The sequence below is a fragment of the Ostrea edulis genome, chromosome 6 (assembly GCF_947568905.1).
Source record: "Ostrea edulis chromosome 6, xbOstEdul1.1, whole genome shotgun sequence".
NCBI classification, from domain to species: domain Eukaryota; kingdom Metazoa; phylum Mollusca; class Bivalvia; order Ostreida; family Ostreidae; genus Ostrea; species Ostrea edulis.
In genome coordinates this window covers 3900261-3910292 of record NC_079169.1, presented here as the reverse complement: position 1 = coordinate 3910292, position 10032 = coordinate 3900261, and positions in this window count along the sequence as shown.

The window sequence follows — 10032 nt, the reverse complement described above, 5'->3', positions numbered from 1 at the left end:
ACGTCAGCAATTCGCAAATTTTATGGTCGTCATAACCATCTAGTTTGACAATACAAGCTGTCATTGGGTCAGTTGTTGTCTGCCGTGTTAGGACGTTCTTGGCACACTGATTTTGATAACGGATTGCGCCGTTTACCTGACCAACATAATTCGCTCATGCAGGGTGTGACTGGCCGACCGGGATGCTTTCTCCTCCTACGCACCTAATCCCACCTCTGGATTACCCAGGGATCCGTATTTAACCGTGAAAAATTTTCGAGTGGGACGTTGAATAATTACCGTCTAGCACCATTCAACTCTCTAAGTTTTATTGAGCTATTGATTCTCCTTCACAAAACCCTCGGAAGTGCGGAACAAGGATCTGTCGGATATGACCATTAAAACAGAAGTTCCGTATCATGACAGGAGCTTGTACGTTGAGGAACCCTCACTGCAATGACCCAGAGCGCTAAGCATATGCCTAAATTTCTGCTAGACCTGTCTATATGCATCTACCAGAACTGCGAATTTACCGATTTTGATGTTTCATGTAAGCCAAAGCTTAAATCTAAAATAAACATAAGATTTCGAGATTGCACACAAAATATTCAAATTGAAATGGAGGAACACATGTCAAAATGTTTCGAAATCATTCAATTCACATATATATCTTTGATTTTTCTGAACTTATTCATATTATACACATCTTATTTTCTTTTATATGCTTACCCATCCTAGGCACCTGATCCCAACTCTGGTATATTCAGGGGTCCGTGTTTGCTCAACTCTCTATTCTGTATTGCTTATAGGAGTTATGAGATTGATCACTGTTCGTTATCTTCACCTTTCATATGAGAAAAATTCATCTGTTCTCAGAAATGATATATATTTATCAACATTCAGATGAACGACTGTAGACTATCTTAATTTCATATTAATTTCATTTAATTTCACACTAAGTAAACCTTGATTTATAGACGTTTTCGGACCATGAATGGATCTTATGGTACCTTGCCCCTTCTATTTAATGTCACTGGGCATAATTTACAGAAAATGCTGAAAATCATCTCCCTCGCCTGTATCGCTGCCTGCGTCCTCGGTCACTGGAATCATCCAAAGCAGGCTTCTGCATCTGACGGAAGATTAGGCTCCATTAAACCTTGGAGCAACCCAACGTTTCGTCTTGGAGATGGGCTTGCTTCCGCTAGCGCGGCGGCTGCCAGAAATATGGTTGTTGCTGCTATCGCTGCTGCTAATAGACATGCGGCTGCTGCCACGGCAGGCAGATTTGATGGATTCAACAATGACATCATGCTCGGAAGATCTCGACACATCTTCGGCAGATGATCTGGAATTGTAAGATATACATTGTATTTATTGAAATAAAATGTCTTTCATGATTGTTTGATAAGTTAGGAGTAATTTGGTCTTTTCTAAATACCATGTTTAAATGTTGTTTACTCTCTTGTGATGGTTAATCTAAACTTTTACATTTTATACGATTAATAGGTTCTTTCATATGAAATTATTAGATGCTTATTGTGTATAATAATTGGTTTTTACAATTTCAGGACTATTAACCGGAGTTGTTTTGCTGACATTTCTCCTGTGGATTGACTTGTAGATTCATTTTCAAAATAAATGCTACAACTAAAGCATTTTATTTGCATGTCTTACAGAGTGTATCGATATTTGTCACATATCTTGTTACATCTCGGTAAATCATAAAAACTACTGAATACAGTGAGAGGGTCACCACAAAGAGAATATAACTATGATTTGGGAATAACACAGAGATTTTAAATATGGGGAGTAGACTCGTGAGTAATATTTCGGAAGTCAAAGTTTGCTATGACGATTGAAATATTTTACGATGTTGAATCAAACAATGAAAGGTTTTACTACAGAGAATGATAGGGTTTACTACAGGGAATGATAGGTTATACTACAGGGAATGATAAGTTTTACTACAGGGAATGATAGGTTTTACTACAGGGAATGATAGGTTTTACTACAGTGAATGATAGGTTTTACTACAGTGAATGATATGTTTTACTACAGTGAATGAGAGGTTTTACTACAGTGAATGAGAGGTTTTACTACAGTGAATGATACGTTTTACTACAGTGAATGAGAGGTTTTACTACAGTGAGTGATAGGTTTTACTATAGGGAATGATAGGTTTTACTACAGGGAATGATAGGTTTTACTACAGTGAATGAGAGGTTTTACTACAGGGAATGATAAGTTTTACTACAGGGAATGATAGGTTTTACTACAGGGAATGATAAGTTTTACTACAGTGAATGATAAGTTTTACTACAGGGAATGATAGGTTTTACTACAGTGAATGATAAGTTTTACTACAGGGAATGATAGGTTGTACTACAGTGAATGATAAGTTTTACTACAGGGAATGATAGGTTGTACTACAGTGAATGAAAATTTTGAATACGGTGAATTGAAAAGGAGTGACTATTAAGAATAAATGTATCAAAGATTTACAATTGTGATTTCAAAGTTTACTATATTGTATCAACGTATCAAAGTTTTACTTTAATGAAAGGTGAAGATAACGAACAGTGGTCAAACTCATAACTTCTATAACTAGCATAGTTAATAGAAGGTTTAAATATGTCATTGTTAACTAAAGGTTTTTAAATCATGGTCAGTGAAAAGTTTTAATATCATTGTTAATTAAATGTTTTAAAATCATAATTAAAAGATTTAATCATTAAAGTTCTTAATATTATGTTTAATTAAAGGTTTTAATATGGTTAATTGAAGGTTTTAATATGGTTGATTAAAGGTTTTACTGCCATATATAATGACAAATTTTACTAGACTGAGAAAAGTATGTATTAAAATGTAAAACTTATACGGTACCAATTTTGATGCACCAGATGCGCATTGCGACAAATAATGTCTCTTCAGTGATTCTTGGGCCGACATTTTGGAAATTCGAAATTACAAAAAACTTGTAACAGCTAAAAGGAAAACTAGAGTGCCAAAAAAAGGAGCCAAATTCGTCCAAGGATCAGAGCTATGCGGGGGATGAATCACAATATCAACTTTTTGCCTGTAGTAAAAGTAGAGTCGATTTCACTGTGTGGTCTTTCTAATGTGACGTTATAACGGTAGGCGTTGATGAAATTAAAAAAAAAAAACCTCACTGCTACGGCCGTTAACGACATGTAGTGATCAAACTTTACTTTACTTCACCAAAAACTGGTGAGGTCTATACCTGAGTGAAATATTCTGGAATGGGCAATACAACAAATAAAAAACACATTTCATGTTTTCTTTCCTACCATTGAGACAAGAGATTCCACGTCTTTTTTACATGATGTCTGAAGTTTTGTTGTTGTATACTTTTGTTGTAACAAATGAATCTTCAGCATAATAAAGTCTTTCGTTTCCGACGGAAAACCTTATTGTTATTCTTAAGTTTTTTCTCTATTATTTTTTCTTACAATTTTTGTTCAAAAGAATTCTCGGATGTGCGTTGACGGGTGTTCGTCAAAGGACTTCCACCACTTCAGTTGTGACATATGCTCCCCGATAATTTAGTAAAACATCAAACTTTGCATTAAACAATTTTGTTTTAGGGGCCAGCCCCTTCGATAATGGGCCAAAAGGGGTCAAAATATGTTATAAATATCTTAAAAATTAAAAAGAATTTCTTAAACATTGTTATCGAAGTTGTTTATTTTAACGTTTTGCGACTGCAAACGTCAGCAAATGATCACTGATTACTTAATAAAGAATCGCTGATTACGTAATAAAGAATTTCTATATGTAAGAAAATATAATGCTCTCTATCTCTTAAACATAAGTCTTTTTGTAAAACATTGCACATAAATTGGTCACAATTTGGATCCAAAAATACATCTTCATTAAATTTTGTCTTACGTTCCCTTTTAGAAAGTCAGGGACCGACTTCTCAATACATGTCACAAACTGAGACCATTATGTTAAACGTTGTAAAACAAAAGTTGTTGATAATGAGGAAAACTGCTGAACAATATTACGTTTCAAGTTTTAAGGGCCAGTCCGTTGGAAGAGGGTCTAAGAAGTGATAAAAAGTTTTTCTCATCATCTCAAAAACTGCAGTGGAAGTATTTTGTTTGGCATTATTGGTGCATACTAGTAAAAGTTCCGTTTAAAGCATATTTTTTTAATTTTCAAGTTCATTCTGAACACAATTAAACAGTTTCTAGTGTTTGTCACATCTCATTTTGTTGTAAACATGATATTTTTTACTAGGCAATCTATATCTTAGCAAAAACATGTCACGAACCTTCTTTACAAAGCACATAATTGTGAGTGTTGCATCTCACTTGTAACTCAACAACTGACAATTTTTTGCTGACCATTAGAAATACTTTAGTTAAGCATTATGGACATTAAAAATGGGAAAATAAAATTAGAAAAATTTCAGTTCAAATCGTGTCTGTGTCCCTTTAAGACAAGTGGGTTACATATTTTGAAATACCTGATGTACAATGGAAACGCGTTTAGTATCTCCCAATTTTCGGAACACAAGATAGTAAATTACAATGGTTCCATTACAATTTTATTCTAATCACCAATTGTCTTATGTTCAAACTAGACAAACTTGGTACAGGTATTTGTACTTTTTGTGAAGAGAAGGGAAAATATCCTTTTATCTGAAAATGCCCCATTACTCAATAATTTAATATTTCAGTCTTTTTATCAAACTAAAATCAACTGAATATCAATGTTAAATCTTTCAGTTTTGTCAAACAATGTTAATAATACAATGAGACGGATAATACACGAATTATGATTAACCCCACAAATCGTAAAGAGAACACAAAAATTGAGAGCAGGGCAGACACAGATTGCTGGTATCAATAGGATTAAACATCCCCTTTTAACCGATCGTAATCTTAGAATTATTCAAAATTGTAATGATGTTAATGAAACATTGCATTTATAAAGTCACTGATTTTAACACCTTTGGATGTTTCCATGCTTTTGTACTACGAATACAAAATTGAGAGCAGGGCAAACACGGGTTGCTGGTGCCAAAAGGATTACACATCCCCTGTTAACGGATCGCTATCTTAGAATTATTCAATACTTTATAGATGTTAATGAAACAGTACTTCTGAAAGGTGAAGATAACGAACAGTGATCAATCTCATAACTCCTATAAGCAATACAAAATAAATAGGTGGACAAACACGGACCCCTGGACACACCACAGGTGGGATCAGGTGCCTAGGAGGAGTAAGCATCCCCTTTTGACCGGTCACACCCGCCGTGAGCCCTGTATCTTGATCAGGTAAACGGAGTTATCCGTAGTAAACATCAGTGTGCTATCAACGGTTTAACAATCGGTATGAAACACGTCAGACAAATTTTACCCAATGAGAGGTTGTAATGGCAAACTAGATATTTATAACGACCATAGGATTTGCGAAATGCTGACTTTAAAGGAGACTGATGTTCGTGATCTGAACACTTTTCCATATATTCAAACTTTTCTAAATTCCTACTATGAACCTTTGAAATAAAATCCAAAAGGAAGCAAAGAAACGGTGACAATAATATGTTATGACTGAAATGGTTCTTTGCACTTTATTTCACTGAATTTCTATGATACCGTAAACCCTTCAAACTGCACTGTATTTTTCTGTTTTCTTTCCGTTTCTTGCCTTTAAAATACTGCACTGAAACATAGTATAGGATTCTAAAGGAGCAAAACTTATCCGTTTCCTTTATTTGTACTCCTAGCATGTGTTCATTTAAAACATCATTATTTCATTGTTTGTCTACATGAAATAAATTGTTTTAAAAAGTGATAATTCACGAGCTCTATGTGACTGTCAAGAACGTTTATATATATCATTATAATACTATTGTGGAATTCGTTGGACAAATAATATTTCTCCATGATATATGTTGCGGTTTTAAACACCATTAGTGTGTTATGTTAAGCTACTTGTGCTATTATATCTCTATAGAAAAACTGAAATAATCAACTTTATCTAAAGAAACCAATAAGTGCCCCATGACAATCTTTGCAATACAATCCGTCTTGTATACATACATCTGTTCTTCCTATTAAGCAATTTTCATGTACCTACTTACTCGTGGAAACAGTTTAAATATTTATTGCTAACCTTTGCTTGAGCTCCGCTGCTGTGTAATGATATTAATGGCAATATATTTTATTATTGTCTGAGAATATGGAAAGATTCAGGAAAAGAAATTAAGATCATATATAAATAACAATTAAGGATATTTGCAATGAGAGAGAGAGAGAGAGAGAGAGAGAGAGAGAGAGAGAGAGAGAGAGAAGTACATGTATTCCTCTTTCGTTTCTTTATCTTGTTTTACACTTATATGGTCCGGTGAGGATCCGGATTAGAATAAATCCCTAGTATCCCTTTTTTGTCATAAGAGGGGACTAGATGGGGTGGTCTCTGGGACGACACCGTCCCGTATCATGCCATGTGTGGTACGTTAAAGATTCCTTCCTGTTCGAAGGCCGTAAGCGCCGAGCATGGGCCTAAATGTGCAGTCCTTCAAATGCAATAGTAACGTCTCCATATACGTGAAAACTTCCCGAGAGCGACGTTAAACAACATTCAATCAATCAATCCATGTTTAATGCAATAAAAATGGAAATTTTAAAATGTAATTCTTAATAAAACAAAGGTTCTCCGCCGTAAAATGACTGAAATATTGCCAAAACGGCGTAAACCGCTATCGATCATAAAAGAGTGGTTCATATATAAAGAACACTTTCAAATTCCCGTTAAGATTTTAAATCCATAATCCATTTTCCTCATTCAGTTATCATTGAGAATCATCATTAATGTCGGTTTGTCTTTGATTGTCTTGTGAAAATACAAAATTAAAACATTTCAGACAGATGCATTTGACGGAAAGAAGCTCTACAGCGAACAAAACACCCAGTGATCAATCTCATAATTCCTATCAAGAATATAAAATAAAGAGTACGACAAAACAAATCCCTGGTACCAGAAGTGAAATCTGGTAACTAGGAAGAATAAACATCCCCTGTGGAGCGGTTCACTTATGAAAATATGAATGATTCATATAACAATATTAACCCTTGTAAGTAACTTTCTAATGTAAATGGTGGAGAAAATGGACCGTGTTCTTAAAGGAGCTCTGTGTTTTTAAGAAGCCAAGAATTAAGTAGTTTTACTCTTTGACATATTCTTTATTTCTGACGACAATCTATCAGGAATGACGCTTAATATGTCACACAAGTTCTATGTTTAAAACATTTTCAACAAAAATGGAAAACTGAAATATTCATATATAGCGATCAGTCATCCAAAAATTTACTTTGTTAAAGAAGTTAGCTCCTGTGCTTTTGAGAACAAATGCGCAAGATGCTACAACTAAGTATTTTGTGGTATAATACTGGACATATTGGTGCAGACAAATTATATGTCTATTTTTTAACCTTTTTCAGTTGAAAAATGTTTTTGTCAATTCAAATTTTGAAAAGGTTTGGTAGGGACTATAGTTTGTGGCGGAAGGATTGATTAATTAAAAAAAACCATTCTAAATATGCATGATAATACAGTGTCTGTTCCAATATATCTTCTATTTTTATATTCCTATACGTGTACTTCAGTTTTATAATTTATGATACAAGTAGCTGAGAATTGGAATTAATTTGAATGTTGTAATTTATCAACTTTGGTTGATATATTTTTTTTTTTCAAACAGAGCTCCGATTTTTAAAAACTCGAAATATTAAATAAAAATTTAATATTTTCGTCAATAATTTAAAATTTGATCTCTAACCCGCAGATGTTTTTAGTTTCATTCTAAAATTCGATGACAAGACCTTTAAAATTATATGAAATTTTAGAAATGCACATACGTCCTTTTAAACTCTCACATTTCATATGAATTTTGTCGCACAACAAGTTTGTAAAAGTCATTATTTATTTCCATTACTAGTATCAAACATTTTTATCTGTATTGTTTAGAAGACATGATTGTGAATGTAATTTATACAGTGACTGACTTGTGTTGCTTATGTTGTGTTGACACCAATAGACAAATCAAATTTTGCGGCAATTTTTAGTGCAAAACGGTCATGTTTAGAACACTGTAGCTCAATACCAAGTATTGCTACCCCAGTTATTCTTTTTAAATTCCCAATTCTTCTTCAATGTAGAAAAAAAATCTTAAGTGTGAACATCTTTAAACTCCACTCTAATTCCACGTACAAGTTCTCTGAAGTTGAAATTCAAAAATAGGTTGGAGATCCTAATTCACAATATGTTCGTAGTCTTTGGTGATCAAGTTTTCGAACAGTCTGTTGGAATTCCAAGGGGCACGAATTGTGCTCAAAGTATAGATCTAATCTTCTGCTAGATCATTCAACATACATCTTCCAGAACTGTGAATTACCCTTTTCGATGTTGCATAAATCTAAAATAAGTAAACATAACATCATATTATTCTAAAATCAATCAATTAACTGCTTTGAGATTGCAAACAAATTTATGTTTAAGTTGAAATGATATCAAAATGTTTCGAAATCAATCAAATAACATTTATATCTTTTAGTAGCAATTTATTTAGAACATGATGCTCATAGTACACTATTTTGTAATTATTTATTACGAACATTATTATTCAGTATGATTTGAATACTTTCATGAAAAATCTAACGTTCAATATTTGTTTTGTGAACATATATTTATTGCAAATAGAAGAGAGAAAAAAACAACAACAAAACATTTATATCTTCAATTTCTCTGAACTTACATTAATCATATATTGACATCGTATTTTCTTTTAAAGGCATACTATATAACGGACAGTGATTAATCTCAAAGTTCCCCACAACGAATACAAACTGGAGAACAGAACAAGCTTGGGCTCGTGAAAACACCAGATGTGGGATCAAGTGCCTAAATGAAATTAACATCCTCTGTTTTAAAATAACTTATACACATGTAATAAACAGAAACTAATTTCCTCCATTAATTAATAATGGAGAATATCAAAATATAAATATAACAATTTTCACAATACATCTTGTTACTCAAAATTATGTTATACAATATATAGAAAGAAAAGAAAAGAAAATACTGATCCGTTTTCAAAGAACTAGTCATCTCATTTCACAAATCTCATCTGACCAGAGAAATGAAAAGCGTATACTGCTTTTTTCCATTTTTGTGTTCTTTTTTTATTCAGTATTCTTATGGTATTGATTTCACTATAGTAATTTGAAGTTGAACATGTACATTAAAAAAAGAACCTGTTGTATTAGTTGTGAACTGTTAACATTTTTCTTTTAAAATGTCTTTTTAAAAATCTAGAATTGTCACTGTCAGTCTCAAAATACTTTTTTTGACAATTAAACCACACAATGATGGCCCTTGTGATTTCGAAGCGATTACTACAGTATATATAGTGGTCACAGTCTCTGTACTGCAGTATCATTCAACAGAGTGAAGTCCAGAGAAATCAAGGTAAGACTGTATTCATTAAACACTACACGGTGTAGGTATACATACCCGGTGTATTGAGATTCATCCACGATTGTCATGGGAGGAAAGGAAACAAAGTTGATGAATAATTTGTACGGTTATGATTTTTTTTCTATATCATCCTTAATAACAAATGCAGTTTATTTAAACAAAATGACCTTTCTAATTGTTGAAATTAAAAGAATTCACTTTTCATCCATGACAATTTGGGGCGAAAACAACTGACAAGCAACGCCAACTAAGTTGCCCTACACTCCGAGGGTAATTCACAAACTTAACATAAAGTTGCCCTACACTCCGAGGGTAATTCACAAACTTAACATAAAGTTGCCCTACACTCCGAGGGTAATTCACAAACTTTACATAAAGTTGCCCTACACTCCGAGGGTAATTCACAAACTTCACATTTACCGGAGTTCTCTTGAAATATACCTTTGGCGTAAAGGTCAATTTCCTGCAATATTCAAATCAAATTTGTGGGTTGTTTTTTTTTTTAGCATTTTAGAATCAGCAATTAATTCACAAACTA